Below are 22,050 nucleotides of genomic sequence, written 5' to 3' on the forward strand. Positions count from 1 at the left end.
GCTGCTCTGGAGCTCAGCTTCAGAAAATGAATAAAACGTATGTGGAGAATGAAAAAGGTGTGGAGGCTGTCTTCCCCTCAGTCTGTGGAGGAGGTACCTTGGTATCAGTGAATGGGGAGGCCCGTGACGGTGTGGAAGGGCTGCCACACAGCTGGATCTCACAGGGGACTGTGACCTCGGTACCCCTGGATGAAGCACCTGCCTCCTATCATTCAGGAGCAATGAGTACGCTTTCTCCTTTGAGCTCATCGCTGGGTGACAGCATCAGCTCCCTGCATTCTCTTGCCATTTCCTCCTTTGTGTAGAATCGGCAATACAGTGGAATTGGCAATTTTAGAGCACTTTGAAATTAAATCTTCTATGCCTTCTTACTACCTGTTTTTCCTCTACATGTTGGATAGCTAGTAAACAAAATTTCAGAGGGCTTAACTCACTGATTAACCCGATTTCTGGTGCTGGTATAGCCCCCACATTACTTGTCTCCTTTTGAGGCTCTTACTCAGAAAGGTACAGAGTTACAACTTGATGAGTTGCCATGACAGCCCCTATATGTTATCTTTTAAGTGTTCCAGACCCACGGAACCTAATTTGATTGTAGGAACTTTAATTAATGACTTCTGTGCTTTGTATAATAACACATTTTTTTAATTAATGAATTGTAAACAAAAAAGGTAGTTTAATTAGTTTTGATTAAAAGATAGTTCATTTATTTAGACACTCTGCTTCAATTTATGTTGCTCCAACAACCGGGCATTATTTTAGCCAAATCTTTGCCGCAGAAGAACTGGCACTCACTTTTGTCAAAAGCTTCAATACTGAGAACCTGTGATAGGAGCCTCATGATGAGGAACTCCCATAAACTTAGCCTTGCCACATTGGTATCTGACATTGGCTCTTGTTGGTTGTCTCAGGATTGCCGTTGAATGTCTAGTAAATAATGAACTATATTGTCATGGATTGAATTATGTCCCCCCAAAAAGGTGTGTATCAACTTGATTAGGCCATGATTCCCAGTATTCTGTGTTTGTTCTCCATTTTGTGATTGTAATTTTATGCTGAAGAGGATTAGGGTGGGATTATAACACCCTTACCAGGTCACATCCCTGATCCAATGTAAAGGGAGTTTCCCTGGGGTGTGGCCTGCACCACCTTTTATCTCTTAAGAGAGAAAAACGAAAGGGAAGCCAGCAGAGAGTTGGGAATCTCATACCACTAAGAAAGCAGCACCAGGAGCAGAGCACATCCTTTGGACCTGAGGTTCCTCTGCTGAGATGCTCCCAAACCAAGGGAAGAGTGATGACAAGTATCTTCTTCCTCCGGAGCTGACAGAAAGAGAAAGTCTTCCCCTGGGGCTGGGGGAGCGGGGAGGAGGGGCTTGAATTCAGACTTCTAGCCTAGTGGACTGTGAGAGAATAAAATTCTCTTTATTAAAGCCATTCACTTGTGGTATTTCTGTTATAGCAGCACTAGAGACTAAGACATGCATCAAGGAAGAAGATTGCTTAAATGTTTAATATGTTTTTTGAGGAAAGTATTAGGGACAATGCATAAACCTTTCTTTTTTGTTTGCACCTGATTTGCAAACATATTTGCTTGTTAATGGATTATTACATAAAAAGCACTTAGAACGGTGCCTGGCACTTCGTGAACACTCAATGAATTTTCATCCTTGTTGTTTTCATTATGACCAAGATTCTCAGTGCAGGAGACTTGAGCCTCTTGGGCTTCCAACATGTCGGGCATATGTGAACCTCATCATGCAGTCAGACCACGCTCTTGGCTTTCTCTGATGTGAGCTCTTGATTCTAATATTCTGCATGTCCTCTCGCCTTTAGGCTTGGATGGTTTTAAAAAGATATTTGTTCAAAGAAATTTAGGAAAAAGAAGAATTTCACGGCATCTTGGATTGCTGTCTTATTTGGTGGTTAAATTGGTTACGAGTTGGGTCGTGTAAGGCAGTATTAGGGGAATCTTCACTAACTTCTAGAAGCAATAAGGGAGTTACATCTGGAGGTTTTTCTGGTGCCCTCCAGAGCCACCGACATCTGTCCCACTTCCTCCAGCCCAAAATGGTTTGTGGGGGTAATGCGCATTCCTTGAGGGTGGTGATGCCATGGCAAAAGGGACTTATTACTGAAAGGTCAGTCTTTAGAGTCTGGGAGGAACAAAGGTTGAAGCAATCAATAACCGCAATACACTTAGCTGTCCTCTTGCAGCACAAATAGAACCCCCTAAACACACACATTCCTGAAACAAGGTTCCCTGGGGCCTACTCCCACCACCATTCTCTGCCCTCTGGCTTCTAGCTCCTCCTCCACCCCAACACCCCACAGACAACACATTCCCTTCCCTCTGAAAATTCTAGCCCTACCCAAAGCGGGGTAGGCATTCTCAACCCTTCCTCTGACTTGGCATTTCAACCGGTCTTTGTTGCTATGTTCCTCTTCTTTGGTGTTGTCACCTCTGGAGGCAGATAGTTATGGGTCTAAGGTGTTGGGGTGAGTTGGGACACTCCAACCCCAGACTAGTGTCCCCACCTAAGGAGCTGCAGCTAATTCTTAGAGTTGTCAGCCTAATTTCATCTCAAAGAATTGTTATTTCTCCCATAGGCATGACTTTGGTCTTTCTCTGCTAATGTAACAGGTCCTACCATTTGACCCTTCTCTGCCTCTGAGCCCTGCTGCCAGCTTAGAGAAACCACTTAGTTGTCAATGGTTGTTCTCCTTTTATTTTCCTGGGTAGGAGGGGCCTGCCCTACTGTACCACTTTATACTATTGTATCCCCTGGGGGTGGTGATGGTGGGGGTGGAAGGATGCAAGAGAAGGATCTCCACTCCATCATCAGGTCTAGGAGGAAAAATAACCAGGATGGGGCGGGGAGGCTTGTGTACTCTTTGGTGACAATGGGGCACTCTGGCATTGTAGGTAGAAGGCTACACACACAACACAACGGGTGTGGAATGAATCTTTCCTCTTAAAGTTTAACTACCTTTTGGGCATCTCATTGCTCAGTACTTCTGGCAAAGGAGACAGAAAAATAAAAGGGATGATAATGTGATTTTCACTAACTTTTTAAAACAATGAGATGTTTATTTTTCTGAAGACTTTTGATACACATCAATGATTTAATCATGGTGATGAACATAATGTATTTTTGTTTTTCTCTTCTTATGTTTGCATTAATCTTTGACTTGCATCAGATGACATAATTTTTACCCTAATTAGAGAACGTGAGTCCATAGAGAATGCTACAAAGCATAACTGGCTTCTATGTAAAGGCTGGCTGCATAAGAAGCCACCTGTTTTTTGTAAAATATTATTCATCAGAATATTATATGTTGTTGTGTGCCATTGAGTTGATTCAATTCTGACTCATAGCCACCCTCTATATATATATTTACATATATATTATATATATCTTATATTCATCATTTAATCATCAGAAAGTGTTTATTCATTGTGTCTCTGGTTTTGGCCCTAGGAAAGGAACCAAACAAAAATGTACCCCAAGCCCTATTACCCTGGGATCTTGCAATCAAAGCAGACATTGTTGGTGGTGATGTTGTGTCCTATATGGGGCAGGGCTACATGCAAGTTATGTGGGTGAATAAAGCAAAACAACTGCAAAAGGAGCTAAAAATACTACCCTGGCTTAGCCTCTGCTCAGCCCCACCCAGGCTCCAGCCCTGCCGGGTCTCCAAAGATCTCTTATCCACAACCACAGCCACATCTGTATGGGAGAAGGCAATCCCACCATAGCCCCCTATCCTCTGTTCCAAGTCCTAAGTGTGATGAAGAATTAGATAAGTATCTGCAACTCAGGCTGCCAGGCTTTCCTCTCTAAGATCTGCTCTAGGTAGGAGGTGTCTGAGGCCAGGGACTCGGGCACCAGCTCCCTAGCTCAACGTTAACTTAGAGCCAAGCAGCAAAAAGAGAGGGTAGCTCGACTGGTGTGGCAGATGGAGCCATTTTGCTGCTTAATTAATGTAACAGCTGCGAGCCATCTCCCTCCACCCCCATAATCTTACCAACAACACCGGTGGTTTCTAGCTGTGTTTGTTGGCCATTTATGCTGTATGTTTTTAAGAATTGATAACCTATACGATTTTGTCCCTGGACACAGAGCATGCTGTATTCTGCAAATTCTTTAGAACAGAATTTTTAAAAAACTTTGTATACACCAGATGTTCTGCAGATGCAAAATCATTCTCGGAAATTGAACTATATCCAGGAATGTGTATTTGCTCTTTATCGAGTCACGATAGGAGAGGTTTGTGGAAAATTCTGAGCTAGTGGCTTAGAGTTTTTTTGATTTCTCCTAATTTGTTTACTTTTTAAAGCCAAGCTCTAAATATCAGTGTTAATGATGTGCTGAATGGAACTGCATTCCTATATCCATTTCGGAAGGATATAATCCAGAGGCCAGAAATCAGTTGAGTTTCTAACTACCCAACTCTTGGTTGGAGTTTTGAAGGAAACGTTGTAAGTAGTTTTGGTTTAATTAGCACGTTCCCATTGAAGTTTGGGTCAAGCCATTTGAAAATGCAGAAGTATATAAGTGTAAGATCACCAGTTATACCATGCCTAATATATAGAGTCCAGGTAACTCTGTGTAAGGCTGCTCACCAAATTGTAGACACAGTTGTTGTTGTTGTTGTTAGCTGCCATCAAGTCAGCTCCCAACTCCTAGTGACTCCATAAACAACAGCAGAAGACCACTGTGAGATAGGGCTTTCATTGGCTGATTTTTCAATGTAGATTGCCAGGCCTTTCTTCCTAGTCTCTCTTAGTCTGGAAGCTCTGCTGAAGCCTGTTCAGCATCATAGCAACACGCAAGCTTCCACTGACAGATGGATGGTTGTTGTACATGAGGTACACTGGCTGGGACCATGGAGCAGCACCCGGCTCTCCTACATGGAAGGCAAGAATTCTACCACTGAACCACCATTGCCCTCTGCAGATGCAGTATCAGGCATGTAATGGGACTTGAATAAACCTCTGATTAATGAATGAATGGGAGAAAATATGCTGAACCCAATGGGGTCGTATCTGATTCCTGTGGCAAAGGGGGTTCAGGAGTCTTTGGGAGATAACACCAAATGTTGCTAAATGTTGCCTGGGGAAGCACGTCACCAAAATGGACAATACAATATGTTGAAAATGGTGGACGTTTTTATTCACTTGAAAAAAAGCTTATAAATCAAGCAAAATCAGCCACTTAAGTATTTCTTGTGTGGATTTTAGCTTCTTTATTTTACAAACTCTAAGTTGGCTGGGTCTCTATGTTGCACATACAAGTCATCTTCTGAGCGGAGGGCGTTGCCAGAGAGGTTGACTCACTGGTGTTGAATTTGGTTGGAAGAGCCTCTTCAACATCTTTTACCAGGCTAGATGTCAGGGAGGCAAACACAGACCACATTTAGGCTGGAGCCCAGAAAGCAATCATCCTGCAGCTTGGAGACCACTGCAGAAGGAGCCAGGAATATGAATGAGAGAGAGGTTTGCAAGGAGAAAAAGCAGTCTCCAAATATTTAAAGATGAGGGATGGGTATAGAAGCCTATGGAACAGTGAGCCCTGAAAAAAATAAATCTCCACCACAAGAGACTGAGTAAGGCAATCAAAAGACATCGTATTAATAATAACCAATATCCATACAACTCTTGCTAAGTGTCAACCACTGGATGACCTCATGTAATCCTCATGGCAAAGAATAAGATAAATACTGCTAATACTCCCATTTTACATTCGGAGAAACCAAGACACAGAATGATAAAGTAACCTGTGCAGGTTAAACTACCAGTGAATGGCAAAGCCTGGTTCCAAATCCAGATGGTTGGACCCAAAAACTGAGCTATTAATACTTCAGTTAAGTGCCTTCAAATGAATGAAATGAGAAGAAAGTAGTTCTCAAGATCTTACCATGACTTCCTGCCACAAATTTCTTCACCACCCCAGCCGCTTCTGAGCCTTACCCTAAGACAGCATTAACTTGCAACTGAGTGTGCTACACTAAGAAGACCCAAGACTCTCAAAAATTCATGACAGCTACTCCATGGTCTCCACTGCTCCCCACATAAACCATTCACATCCCAAGTCTGTGGCTCTCCCTGATCCCTTATATTTGTCTGCCGCCTTGACCTTGCACACGTGGTGGCACTCTTTTCTTCCAGGCTTGCCTTCTCGCTTGCTCTTCACCTATCACAACTGCCCCTCCTTCATGGCTCACGAAGTTTTCTTTGGCCAGTCCAAAGATATGGACTGATTTTTCAATGCTACACACAACATCCATCCATTCAGTCAACAAACGTTTACCAGTACGCTGTCTTCATCAAAACTGAATTAAACAACAATAAAATGGTTGGTTCACATTATGTACCGGAAGCCAAGAGGTAGGGCCAGCACTTGGGTTGCTTAGTCTAGAAGCTGTAGCTCTGTTTCTCTGTGATTCTCTTGACTCTGCCCTCCTCTGTATGGTAGCTTCATCCTTATTCTTGTAAAAAGATGGGATAGAGAGTGTTAAGCCTGGAAGCAGGAGATGTAATTTTCCCAGAAGCTCCTAGCAAGCTTCTTAATGGTCTGATTTGAGTGAGATGACTGATCCTGAACCAATCACTGCCAAGCAGTATGGAACTACCCTTTGTCCTATCAGACTCACCCTTAGAGCCAGGAATGTGGTCAGTTCTCATGAGGCATTTGGCTGTACAGGAGATGGGTATGGTGCTGACTAAATAATTTGGAGGACCCAGTGTAAAATGAAATGTGGGATCCATTGTTCAAAAAGCAGAAAGAGAGTTTCATTAAAGATACTAAATATAAAGCTTTTCCCTTTCTTTCTTGATGTCTCTCTCAATCTGCCCTGGTGTCTATTTGTTATTTAATGTCATTCTAAGTAAAGACAAATTAAAGTTTTAAATTGCTAGCATGAATTTTATTATTCATCTTTATATTATGCAGTGCTGATTTTAACCCAAACATAAGAGCATTTAGCTCCTATGTAGAATCACCAAAATTATGGAATTTGTGTTCTGTAGCTGATACACACACATGTATTTCATTCTTACCAGAACAGTGAAATGCTTCACAAAACTAAATCAACTGTTTTTATTGTATTACTTGATATGCTCACATTCTACCAATACTCTCTACCTTCACCTTAGTGTGAGTAAGGAAGGACTGAAAGAAAAAAGACCCATGGGTTGCCTTATCTTTCCCGTTCCTTTTTTTGTCGTCATTTTCAGCATAAGTGGTTGGCTAATACAGGGAACAAACATGAGTAAGAAAGGCTATGATAGGGTCCCTGGGTCCTTTGTGTTTCTTAGGCCACCATCGCCTTCTTTCTATGTTCAAAGCAAATTCTGATTTCAATGGAAAGCATGGCCTCTTGGGGGTTGTCAGCACTCGCACTTAGTTGTAGACATGCCAATATGGAATGTGATCACAGAATTCCAGTGAAACCACAATGCATGGGAATTCAGCAAGACTCAAAGTGAGTATAAGGTAAGCATGTTATGGAAACTGCAAATGTTACGTGTGAATGGGTGGTTGGAACAGTGGACACGCATGTTGTATGTATCTCTTCTGATCATGTGCATGCTCTGCTGACCCATCTTTCTTCACTTAAAAAACACGGTTCAGGGCCAAGATGGTTGACTAGGTAGAAGCTACCTTGGATCCCTCTTGCAACAAAGACTCGGAAAAACAAGTGAATCGATCACATACATGACAATCTACGAACCCTGACCATCAAACACAGATCTAAAGAGTTGACCTGAGTGACAGAGACTGAGAACGAACAACCACGGGGAAGCAATGACTGTTTTTGGAGCCTGGAGCCAGCGTCCCAGTCAGAAAACCTTGGCACCGGGCTTTGGACTGGGCACAGGGGAGCTGCGCAGGGCATCCTGAGATGGTGCAAACACGGGACGCAGCCCTAGCCCCCAGAAGTGACCTCGGGGGAAGCCCAGCCAGTGCATGCAGGCAGCACAGTAATGCAGCTGACAGGAGGAGAAGTCACCAGGAGGCAGCGACTGGAGTGTGGCGTCCCAGCCGGGGAACCTTGGCTCTGGGCTTTGGACTGGGAGTGGAGGAACTGACCACGGCTTCTGAGACAGCACAAGCACAGGACGCGGGCCTGACCCTCCGGGGCAATCTTGACTTAGCCAACGCACACAGGCTACACACCCCTCGGGAATCTCAGATAAAACAGTCATCACCAAGCAAGATAAGTAACTTTGTCTATATTCCGGGGTGCTATTCTCTCCTATCTATCTGATCCCTCCCCTCCCCTTCCCAGGTGGCTTCATTAACATTGGAATTTCCTGAGCCAGAGAGTGAAGTGCTCTGCATTTTTCTTTTTTTGGTCTTTTCCTAACCCATTCTCCAGGCCTGACAGAAGCAGCTACAAAAAAACCCAGGGACCAAAAATCCTTCCCTGACTTCCTGAAATTGGACTGAAAATACAGAACCAGCTCCAGCCAAGCATATGAGATCCACAGTCTTGGGCTTTCATCCCTACAGAGGACAAGGTGGCTATTATAATGCAAAGGCAATTCTGATAGGGATCTGACTGTAATTGGTTTAGCAGATTACTGGAAAAACAAGTTTCCCAGGTCTGATATCTCTGCGTATTAAACAGAGCCCTCACTGACCCACAACGGGGAACTGAGGGCTGAAGCTCCCCCCAGACCACCTAGCCTCCTGCCTTAGAGGTCCGAGGATGGTGACACCTACCAATCTATAGAGGTACATGCATTGGGTGCCTAAGGTACAGCTGCAGAGCCCACCCACCAAAGTGCTTTAGGAATAGAGACACATCTACCTCACTGGCACTTGGGGGAAGCCTGTCACCATCCTTCCCCCCCTGGAGTGTGACCCTCTGCTGCTACTAGAATCTGGTGCACACAACTAGCACCACTACTCCTCTAGGTGGATAGGTGACAGTCTGCACCACACACTTGGTGACCCAAAATCAGATTCTAATCAAGAATAGTGAATAGACTCTTAGGCTTATATATCTGGTAACAGCCCAAACCAGCTGGTAATAGGACATAAGTGATTCAAGGGCTTCAATAATCAAGACAGCACAATCTGGTAGCCCATATACGTATATTGAAAGAAAACAAAACAAGATAAGACTCAGTGAGCAAATATAAAATAAATCATTACAATATCTTATAGATGGCTCGGAGACAGCAGTCAATATCAAACCACATAAAGAAGCAGACCATGATTGCTTCTACAACTCCCCAAATTAAAGAATCAAAATCATTCCCAAATGAAGATACAATACTGAAATTGCTAGATGCAGAATATAAAAAACTAATTTACAGAATGCTTCAAGACATCAGGGATGACCTCATAAATGAAATAAGGCAATCTGCAGAAAAAGCCATGGAACACGTTGATAAAGCAGTTGAAGAAATCAGAAACATTATTCAAGAACATAGTGGAAAAATTAATAAGCTGCAAGAATCCATAGAGAGACAGCATTCAGAAATCCAAAAGATTAACAGTAAAATTACAGAATTAGACAACTCAACAGGAATTCAGAGGAGCAGGATTGAGCAATTCGAATGCAGAGTAGGGGACCTGGAGGATAAGGGAATTGACACTAATATAACTGAAAAAAATCAGATAAAAGAATTTTAAAAAAATGAAGAAAACCCTAAGAATCATGTGGGACTCTATCAAGAAGAATAACTTGTGTGTGATTGGAGTTCCAGAACAGGGAGGGATAACAGAAAATACAGAGAGAATAGTTGAAGATCTGCTGGCAGAAAACTTCCCTGACATCATGAAAGACAAAAGGATATCTATCCAAAATGCTCATCGAACCCCATATAAGATTGATTCAAAAAGAAAATCACCAAGACATATTATCATCAAACCTACCAAAACTAAACACAAAGAGAAAATTTTAAAAGCAGCCAGGGATAAAAGAAAGGTCTCCTACAAAGGAGAATCAATAAGTTCAGACTACTCAGCAGAAACCATGCAGTCAAGAAGGCAATGGGATGACATATATAGAGCACTGAAGGAGAAAAACTGCCAGCCAAGGATCATATAGCCAGCAAAACTCTCTCTCAAATATGAAGGTGAAATTAAAACATTTACAGATAAACACAAGCTTAGAGAATTTCCAAAAACCAAACCAAAGCTACAAGAAATAGTAAAGGAAATTGGTCAGAAAATCAATAATATCAGATACCAGCACAACACAAGGTCACAGAACAGAACATCCTGATATCAACTCAAATAGAGAAATCACAAAAACAAATTAAGATTAATTTTTAAAAAGAAAAAAATGCTCAAAACAGGGAATCATTGAAGTCAATATGTAAGAGATCATAATAATCAAAAAGAGGGACTAAATACAGGAGGCATAGAACTGCCGTATGGAGAGGAAAACAAGGCAATAGAGGACAATACAAGTTAGGTTTTTACTTAGAAAAATAGGGGTAAATATTAAGGTAACCACAAAGAGGTATAACAATTCCATAACTCAAAGTAAATACCAAGAAAAACATAACGACTCAGCAAACATAAATTCAACTACTATGAAAATGAGAAACACACAATTTACAAAGAAAAACGTCTCAGCACAAAAAAGTAAGTGGAAAAATGAAGTTGTCAACAACACACACAAAAAGGCATCAAAATGACAGCACTAAACACATACTTATCTATAATTACGCTGAATGTAAATAGAGTAAATGCACCAATGAAGAGACAGAGAGTCTCAGACTGGATAAAGAAACACGATCCGTCTATATGCTGCCTACAAGAGACACACCTTAGACTTAGAGACACGAACAAACTAAAACTCAAAGGTTGGAAAAAAATATATCAAGCAAATAACAAGCAAAAAAGAGCAGGCATAGCATATTAATTTCTGACAAAATAGACTTTAAAGTTAAATCCACCACAAAGGATAAAGAAGGACACTACATAATGATTAGAGGGACAATTGACCAGGAAGATATAACCATATTAAATATTTATGCCCCCAATGACAGGGCTGCAAGATACATAAAACAAACTTTAACAGAACTGAAAACTGAGATAGACGCCTCCAAAAATATAGTAGGAGACTTCAACACACCACTTTTGGAGAAGGACAGGACTTCCAGTAAGAAGCTCAGTAGAGACACGGAAGACCTAATTGCTACAATCAACCAACTTGACCTCATAGACTTATGCAGAACACTCACCCAACAGCTGCAAAGTATACTTTTTTTTCTAGCACACATGGAACATTCTCTAGAATAGACCATATATTAGGTCATAAAACAAACCTTTGCAGAATCCAAAACATTGAAATATTACAAAGCATCTTCTCAGACCACAAGACCATAAAAGTGGAACTCAATAACAGAAAAATTAGGGAAAAGAAATCAAATACTTGGAAAATGAACAATACCCTCCTGAAAAAAGACTGGGTTATAGAAGACATTAAGGAGGGAATAAAGAAATTCATAGAATGCAACAAGAATGAAAACACTTCCTATCAAAACCTCTGGGACACAGCAAAAGCAGTGCTCACAGGCCAATTTATATCGAAAAATGCACACATACAAAAAGAAGAAAGAGCCAAAATCAGAGAACTGTCCCTACAACTTGAACAAATAGAAAGCGAGCAACAAAAGAATCCATCCGGCACCAGAAGAAAACAAATAATAAAAATTAGAGCTGAACTAAATGAATTAGAGAACAGAAAAACAATTGAAAGAGCTAACAAAGCCAAAAGCTGGTTCTTTGAAAGAATTAACAAAATTGATAAACCATTGGCCAGATTAACTAAAGAAATACAGGAAAGGAAACAAATAACTCGAATAAGAAACGAGACGGGCCATATCACAACAGACCCAACTGAAATTAAAAGAATCATATCAGATTATTATGAAAAATTGTACTCTAACAAATTTGCAAACCTAGAAGAAATGGATGAATTCCTAGAAAAACACTACCTACCTAAACTAACACAATCAAAAGTAGAAGAACTAAATAGAAAAACACTACCTACCTAAACTACCACAATCAAAAGTAGAACAAAAAAAGAGATTGAAAAGGTAATCAAAAAACTCACCCCCCAAAAAAAAGCCCTGGCCCAGACTGCTTCACTGCAGAGTTCTACCAAACTTTCAGAGAAGAGTTAACACCACTACTACAAAGGTATTTCAAAGCATAGAAAATGATGGAATACTACCTAACTCATTCTATGAAGCCACCATATCCCTGATACCAAAACCAGGTAAAGACACCACAAAAAAAAGAAAATTACAGACCCATATCCCTCAAGAACATAGATGCAAAAATCCTCAACAAAATTCCAGCCAATAGAATTCAACAACATATCAAAAAAATAATCCACTATGACCAAGTCGAATTTATACCAGGTATGCAAGGCTGGTTTAACATTAGAAAAACCATTAATGTAATCCACCATATAAATAAAACAAAAGACAAAAACCACATGATCTTATCAATTGATGCAGAAAAGGCATTTGACGAAGTCCAACACCCATTCATGATAAAAACTCTCAGCAAAATAGGAATTGAAGAAAAATTCCTCAACATAATAAAGGGCATCTATACAAAGCCAACAGCCAACATCACTCTAAATGGAGAGAGCCTGAAAGCATTTCCCTTGAGAACTGGAACCAGACAAGGATGCCCTTTATCACCACTCTTATTCAACATTGTGCTAGAGGTCCTAGCCAGAGCAATTAGGCTAGACGAAGAAATAAAGGGCATCCGGACTGGCAAGGAAGAAGTAAAATTATCTCTATTTGCAGATGACATGATCTTATACACAGAAAACCCTAAGGAATCCTCCAGAAAACTACTGAAACTAATAGAAGAGTTTGGCAGAGTCTCAGGTTATAAGATAAACATACAAAAATCACTTGGATTCCTCTACATCAACAAAAAGAACACCGAAGAGGAAATCACCAAATCAATACCATTCACAGTAGCCCCCAAGAAGATAAAATACTTAGGAATAAATCTTACCAAAGATATAAAAGACCTATACAAAGAAAACTACAACGTACTAGTGCAAGAAACTAAAACGGACCTACATAAGTGGAAAAACATACCTTGCTCATGGATAGGAAGACTCAACGTAGTAAAAATGTCTATTCTACCAAAAGCCATCTATACATACAATGCACTTCCGATCCAAATTCCAATAACATTTTTTAATGTGATGGAAGGGAAAGAAGCCCCAGATAAGTAAAGCATTACTGAAAAAGAAGAAGAAAGTGGGAGGCCTCACTCTACCTGATTTTAGAACATATTATACAGCCACAGTAGTCAAAACAGCCTGGTACTGGTACAACAACAGGCACATAGACCAATGGAACAGAATTGAGAACCCAGATATAAATCCATCCACATATGAGCAGCTGATATTTGACAAAGGCCCAGTGTCAGTTAATTGGGGAAAAGATAGTCTTTTTAACAAATGGTGCTGGCATAACTGGATATCCATTTGCAGAAAAATGAAACAGGACCCATACCTCACACCATGCACAAAAACTAACTCCAAGTGGATCAAAGACCTAAACATAAAGACCAAAACGATAAAGATCATGGAAGAAAAAATAGGGACAACGTTAGGAGCCCTAATACAAGGCATAAACAAAATACAAAACATTACCAAAAATGACGAAGAGAAACCAGATAACTGGGAGCTCCTAAAAATCAAACACCTATGCTCATCTAAAGACTTCACCAACAGAGTAAAAAGACCACCTACAGATTGGGAAAGAATTTTCAGCTATGACATCTCTGACCAGCGCTTGATCTCTAGAATCTATTTGATTCTGGTAAAACTCAACCACAAAAAGACAAACAATCCAATCAAAAAGTGGGCAAAGGATATGAACACACACTTCACTAAAGAAGATATTCAGGCAGCTAACAGATACATTGGAAAATGCTCTCGATCATTAGCCATTAGAGAAATGCAAATTAAAACTACGATGAGATTCCATCTCACTCCAACAAGGCTGGCATTAATCCAAAAAACACAAAATAATAAATGTTGGAGAAGCTGCGGAGAGATTGGAACTCTTATACACTGCTGGAGGGAATGTAAAATGGTACAACCACTTTGGAAATCTATCTGGTGTTATCTTAAACAGTTAGAAATAGAACTACCATACAACCCAGAAATCCCACTCCTCGGAATATACCCTAGAGAAATAAGAGCCTTTACACGAACAGATATATGCACAGCCATGTTTATTGCAGCTCTGTTTACAATAGCAAAAAGCTGAAAGCAACCAAGGTGTCCATCAACGGATGAATGGTTAAATAAATTGTGGTATATTCACATAATGGAATACTATGCATCGATAAAGAACAGTGACGAATCTGTGAAACATTTCATAACATGGAGGAACCTGGAAGGCATTATGCTGAGTGAAATTAGTCAGATGCAAAAGGACAAATAGTGTATAAGACAACTATTATAAGATCTTGAGAAATAGTATAAACTGAGAAGAACACATACTTTTGTGGTTATGAGGGGGGAGGGAGGGAGGGGGGAGGGAGGGAGGGTGGGAGAGGGTTATTTACTGATTAGTTAGTAGATAAGAACTACTTTAGGTGAAGGGAAGGACAATACTCAATACATGGAAGGTCAGCTCAACTGGACTGGACCAAAAGCAAAGAAGTTCCTGGGATAAACTGAATGCTTTGAAGGTCAGCGGAGCAAGGGCGGGGGTTTGGGGACTATGGCTTAAGGGAACTTCTAAGTCAATTGGCAAAATAATTCTGTTATGAAAACATTCTGCATCCCGCTTTGAAGTGTGGCATCTGGGGTTCTTAAATGCTAACAAGTGGCCATCTAAGATGCATCAATTGGTCTCAACCCACCTGGATCAAAGGAGAATGAAGATCACCAAGGTCACATGATAACTATGAGCCCAAGATTTGGACAGAAGGGGCCACATGAACCAGAGACTTACATCATCCTGAGACCAGAAGAACTAGATGGTGCCCGGCCACAACCGATGACTGCCCTAACAGGGAGCACAACAGAGAACCCCTGAGGGAGCAGGAGAACAGTGGGATGCAGACCCCAAATTCTCATAAAAAAACCAGACTTAATGGTCTGATTGAGACTAGAGGAATCCCGGCAGTCATAGGCCCCAAACCTTCTTTTGGCCCAGGACAGGAACCATTCCCAAAGACAACTCATCAGACATGGAAGGGACTGGACAATGGGTTGGAGAGAGACGCTGATGAAGAGTGAGCTACTTGTATCAGGTGGACACTTGAGACTGTGTTGGCATCTCCTGTCTGGAGGGGTGATGGAAGGGTAGAGAGGGTTAGAAACTGGCAAAACCGTCACGAAAGGAGAGACTGGAAGGGCTGACTCATTAGGGGGAGAATAAGTGGGAGTATGGAGTAAGGTGTATATAAGCTTATATGTGACAGACTGACTTGTAAACTTTCACTTAAAGCACAATAAAAATTATTAAAAAAAAAAGTTCAAAGATAAAGTTATTCAGACTCTCAAGATCATGACAGGAGAGCATTTAGCCAAGCACAGTGTCCTTCTGCCGTGAGGCCTTGTACAGCTGCACAGGCTGCACATCCATGAAGCTTGTCCTGGGCAGGTGGCTACCCAGACAAAATCAGGGTCCTGTTAGAAAGGAGAAATGGAAATTGAATTCACAATCAATAGTATCCACCGTTGGCATTATCTTCATTTTATAGATTAGGAAGCTGGAGCTCAAAAACGTTAAGTGTCTAGTTGTTATAAAACTGATTTTCAAACTCAAATCAGTCTACAAAACCACATTTACACTACTCCACTCCAATCCTCATATTGATGACCTGTGACATGGGAATTGGTTTCTATCTCCCGATACTTGTGTTCCGGTAGATTGTCTCTGACTAGAAATCGGCGCTCCTGGATTCCCCACAGAAAGTCGTGGAAATTCTGCGTAAACAACAGGCGCTTCGTTATGGTTTCTAGGGAGAACCATTTAGTGTAGGCTTATTTATTCAATTTGTTATCACTGCTTCTATTGCTGGGAGGTGCGCATAAGAAGAAAGATAGATACAGATATTACATTAAGGGAAGCCAGTAAGAGTACCAATAAAGAGGAACCAGATAGCAACTGTTTGAATTGCTTCATCCTATTTATGAAACATGCTCACTTTTTAAATGCCTGTGCCTTTAATCTGGAGATCCCGCTTCCCCTTCTCAGTGCTCCTGAGTTTCACGGGCCCGCTACAGGGATGTATTTCAGGGAATGACACTCAGGTATTGGGAAGTAAATGATTAATGAGCAGACATTATTTGGGCAATGCAGTTTTCAGACGGGCTGCAAGAGAATATATTTTCAGGTGTTTCTGTTGGTATTTAACTTGGAGACTGTATGTACAATAAATCAGGAAGGCCGGTAATACAGTGCACAGGGGATGTTTTATGTATGGTCTGACAATGTGCAACGGCTACCTCGGCAGAAGGGGTGGGGATTTATGGTCCCTCGCATGCAGCTGGTGGCAGCTAATATGTAGCACGGTTCTCTGTCTATACCTGGAAGTATTTATTTTTTGGTTCATCCTGAGGTAAAGGAAAAGTGTAAGGCAAAATATGGACTTTTTGACACAAGAAATGCAACCTCTGCAGTGTTTGCCTGGCTTTTAAAGGATGGAGAAAGAGCTTAGGTTCAGCTCACTTGTTCATAGGTTTTTTTTCAAGGCTCAGTTTCTTGGAGGCAAATTCAACAACAATTTCTTGGATTTTTGATCCCCAATGGAAAAGCCAACTTACGCATGAGGCAGAGGAGGCACAATGCCCAGGGCACACAATACTTTTAAGCCAAACCAAAACAAAGCAGTTGCCCTTGAGTCGATTCCAACTCATGGTGACCCCGTGTGTTTCAGAGTAGAATTGTACCTCATAGGGTTTCCAATGGTTGCGATCTTTTTTTGGAAGTAGATCACTAGGCCTTTCTTCCTAGGCACCCCTGGGTGGATTCGAACCACCAGCCTTTAGGTTAGTAACTAAAGGCTTAACTGTGCCACGTGGGGACTCCTACAATACTATTGTTGTTGTTAGGTGCCCTCAAGTCGATTCTGACTCATCACAATCCATGTGACAGAGTAGAGCTGTCCCATAGAGTTTTCTAGGCTGTAATCTTTATGGGAGCTAGGTCTTTTTCCACTGGGTGGGTTCAAACTACCAACCTTTCAGTTAACAGCAGAGCGCTTAACCATTGCACCACCAGGACTCTTTACAATACTATTAACCCACAAAAATGTTTTAATTTTAATTTCTTTTAAAATCAGAAGAAAAAAACAGATATAATAATCATGAATATATAATAATGAATCCAGCCTAAATTATACTCATCTTTACACCGATGAAGTCATAACTTTTTTTTTTTTTCCATGACAGTGGTTGTAATCCCTGCAATGGTACCCTCCGTATTTCTTCCCTGAGTTCCCTGTTTCCCTTTGTCTGGTTTTCCTGTCCCTCCCTGCCTTCTCATCTTTGGTTTTGGGCAAATGTTACCCTTTTGGTCACACATAGTTGTTTGTTCGAAGGAGCATTCTTCCATTCTTCATGGGTGCTATTGTTTATTTCATAGTCCATTCTATTATTTGGCTGGAAGATGTCCTCCGGGGGTGTCTTTGGTTTCAAGTTAGAAGGTTATTTTAGGGCAATAGTCTCAGGGTTTCCTCCGGCTTCTTTCAGACCAGTAACTCTGGTCCTCTATATTTTTTTTTTAATTTTGTTCTACATTTCCTACCCATTCCAACCAGAGCCTTCTATTGTGGTCCCTGTCAGAATGGTTGGTAGTGGTAGCTGGGTACCATCTAGTTCCTCATTGTCTCAGATCAGAGAAGGCTGTGGTTTATGTGGGCCATTAGTCCTTTGGAATAACTGCTTCGTTGCGTCTTCAGTCTTCCTCACTCTACCTTGCTCCAGATGGGGAGAGACCAACAGTTGCTTCCTAGACGGTTGCTTGCAAGCCTCCAAGACCCCAGATGCTACTCATCAGACTAGGATGCAGAACACTATCCCCACGGGCTGTGTTTTGCCAACTGACCTGGGTGTCCCCCGAGACTATGGTCCTTAGCCTTCATGTCCAGTGGTTCAGTCCCAATGTCTAAGTCGTTTCTATAATGGCGCCCTCTTATGCTCTTTTATGTATCTATATGCTGCATTTACAAAATACCTGTATACGTACTCAGGTGTACTCCCATATGATCTCTCTCACCCTACTAGCATATATATTTACCAGTGTATCTACTCACAAATGATCGCTTGTCATCACTGTTGTTGCAGGGTTATATACGTTATAGCACTTACTGTAGTTGCCCTTTCTTCTTGCGTACTTCTTAGAGTCTGTCTTGCCTTGGTCACATTGTGCTGACTTCCCCATATTGCATACTGCTTTTCCCTTCACCAGAATTAACACTTGTCTACTCTCTATTTAATGATTCTGTCTCCCTCTCCCTCTCATTCCTGGTAACCATCCAAGAATGTTGCTTTCTGTGTGTAAACCTATTCTTGACTTTTTAGAATAGCGGTCTCATGCAGTAGTTGTCCTTTTGTGATTGACTTATTTTGCTTAGCATACTATCCTCCAGATTCATCCATGTTGTAAGATGCTTCACAGATTCATTGTTATTCCTTATCATTGCATAGTATTCCATAGTGTGTATGTACCACTGTTTATTCATTCATCTGTTGATGAACATTTAGGTTGTTCCCATCTTTTTACTATTGTGAATAATGCTGCAATAAAATATTTTTATTTTTATTTTTTAATGAAAGAAGTGTCTCACAGAGGCCACAGTGCCCATAAAAGTCAAAATGTGTCCCTACTGGGAAGGTAACATTAGGTTTAAAATCAAACTTCCTCCCATCACCCCAGTAGGCACCGGAGACTGCCCAGTGACATCAAGTGTTCGATGAGAGTGAGCTGATCCTGGTCTAGAACTGTTTCAAAGGGGCCTTTGGGGAGGATCTAGGCTGTCATGTGACCTGGGCACCCTTAGCCTGTTCAGGTCGTGATCCCACAACCATGACCTTGTTCATACCCTGTTCAGGCTGACTCTATGATCTTAATGTGGGCCCTGAGTAAAAGCCCCTTGTGCCTGAATTTCCAGAAAGCAGCTCAGCATGAGTCGTTGGCACGTCTCTCCTTTTACTCTTCTCCTGACTCCCATCACTGTGGAAGTGTCTGCACCCTCATTTCCAGGAGTGTCATCAGGAATTCTTGTGCCCAATGCCAGCTGGGATTTAATGGAGAAAGAGAGGGGAGTTTCCATCATGTTCATTGGTAACCCTATAGCCTGCTTTTCTGCAAGATGAAGAAGATAGAGCGGACAGAGGAGACAGGGTGAGTCAAAAGGTCTCCAGACCTGAGAATGGAGGGGGAGGTGCTAGGCAGATTGGACCTGAGCCACAGGGCTTTATCTGATTGTCTCTATGTCAACTACACATAATTCTTTTCATTAACAGGGGAGGATCCAAATGAGGCCAGGATCAGAAGCACAGATGCTGTGTCTGAAATGGGGATGTGGGTGTGGGAGGTAGAGAGGGGTTTGTAGGGTTGGCATTAAGTCTAGGATGAGTGGGAAGCACTGAAAAATTCTGCAAAGCAGCTGTGGGCATTAGCCAATTTACCTAGTGAGCAATACAAACCCCAGGCTCAATCATCTTTGTAAAATATCATAATAAGCAGTAGTGGGTGAAGTAGGAAAAGAATAGACTTGGAAGTTATACAGACCTGAGTTTAAATTCCAAATTCTGAGTCCACCTGGCCTTGGGCAAATCGTTTTGTCCTGACCCTAAGTTCCCACATCTGTAAAATTGAGATAATAATAATACCTATCTTGTAAGGTTGTCGTGAAGGCTAACCAAAAAAAAAAAAAAAAAACAACCAACAAACAAACCAGTTGCCGTGGAGTCAATTGGTGAGGTTCCAGAAAGCAGCTCTGTGTAAGCTGAATCTGATTCATGGCCACCCCACGTGTTTCAGAGTAAAACTCCTCCATAGTGTTTTCAAGGCTGTAACCTTTTGGACTTAGATTACCAGGCCTTTCTTCCAAGGTGCCTTTTGGTATGTTCAAAATGCCAACCTTTCAGTTAGTAGCTGAGCATGTTAACAATTTGTGCCACCAAGGACTCCGCCATGAAGGTTAGATATAGTTAGATATATTAAGTGTCTAATAGCATCTTGGAAACCCTGGTGGCGTAATGGTTAAGCGTTGGGCTGCTAACCAAAAAGGTTGGCAGTTTGAATCCAAAAAGCAGTTAGGTGCTTTTTGGAAACCCAGCGGGGCAGTTTTAGTCTTCCTTATAGGGTCGCTATGAGTCAGAATCGACTCGACGGCAACATGTTTTTTTAATAGCATCTTGGCATGTGGTAAGTGATCAAATCAAGAAATGGAAGCTAGTAATGGTGTGAGTTGTGTGCTAACCAAAGGATGGCATTATTTGGACAGGCTATATGAGTGAAGTTGAAACAAAGGAGTGGTTCTGTAGTTTTGAGTTCAATATATACTTATGGAGTCTTGGGTAGTGTCCCTGGATGAGAATTTTTGTAGAACAGGTGCCATTTTTCCCTAGTGGATATAGGTAGAAGGAGCCAGGATTACAGTGGAAAGTTTTCCCTTTACAATTATTGAAAGTGCATCTGCTCAGTTAGTGTCCTGGCAGTTTGATCTCTCCTCTGTTCTCCTTTGAAAGTGAGTGGAAAATTAACAATAATAATCAACACTTACTTGGTGTTTACCATGTGCCAAGTCCTTTCCTTATTTTTTTTTTTGCCATTATTTTTCTTTATTGAAGTATAAAAAATACATATCATAAAATCAACAATTATAAGGTGTAAATTCAGTGACATTTAGTACATTCAAAATGTCATGTAATACCACCACCTCTGTCTAGTTCTAAAACATTTTCATCGCCCCAAAAGGAAACCTGTGCCCATAAGTAGTACTGTAAGCAGCCACTGCCAATTCATCTCTCCTCTCATCCCTGCCAACCACCAATATGTCTTCCATCTCTATAGATTGACCTATTCTAACATTTCATATAAAAGGAATCATAAGACAGGTGATCTTTTGTTTCCTTTCACTTAGTATAATGTTCTCAAGGTTCATCCATGCTATGGCGTGTGTTAGTACTTCATTACCTTTTACAGACAAATAATATTCCACCGTATGGCTGTAGCATATTTTGTTAATCCGTTCACCTGTTGATGGCCAATTGGGTTCTTGTGACCTTTTGACTATTGTGCTACTATGAACATTCATCTACAAGTTTTTGTTTGAATATTTTTCAATTGTGGGGGATCTATACCTTAGAGTGGAATTGCTGGATCTTGTGGTAATTCTAAGTTTAACTTTCTGAGAAACCACCAAACAAAATCCTATTTTTTATGTATGTTAACTTAATTCCTGAAAGAATCTTATGGAATGAGTGCTGTTGTTACCCATATTTTTGCAAATGAGAAAGGTTATTGTCACAAGAACACAAGTGGCCGGCCAAGTCTGGCTTTGGAGCACACACTCATAGCTGCTGCACTATATGGCCTCGTAAGCTATATTCCCTTGTACACTACGCTGCTACTGAAGTGAGGTGGGTAGGGGGAGGCTCACAGGGTAGCACAGGTCAGGCTCACTTCCCAGCCACTGTGCAGAAGGCAAGGGTGAATTGTTCCATTTTAGGTGTTCTCTCTGCTTTTTGTAGAACTTGTTGCCCCTTGAAGGATATTAATACAGGAAATGAATAAAGAGGGGTTTCAAAACATAACTGAAATCAAAACAGCTCCCATCTTATGCATCTAAGATAAATCGGCCCTCCTAGTAATAAGCTCTTTGGTACCAGACCTCTATCCCTGGGATATTAAGTGCTGCAACAGACTACAAATAACAGTGATGCTGCTCATTTCCTGAACTGTGTCATGGCCATCTGCTCAAATAGCCCCCTTTCTTTTCCTATATTATAATGGTACATCAGCTCTGTGTACTAGTAAGTAGCCAATAAAAACAGCAATTTAAGAGAT

The sequence above is a fragment of the Loxodonta africana genome, chromosome 10 (genome assembly GCF_030014295.1).
Source record: "Loxodonta africana isolate mLoxAfr1 chromosome 10, mLoxAfr1.hap2, whole genome shotgun sequence".
NCBI classification, from domain to species: domain Eukaryota; kingdom Metazoa; phylum Chordata; class Mammalia; order Proboscidea; family Elephantidae; genus Loxodonta; species Loxodonta africana.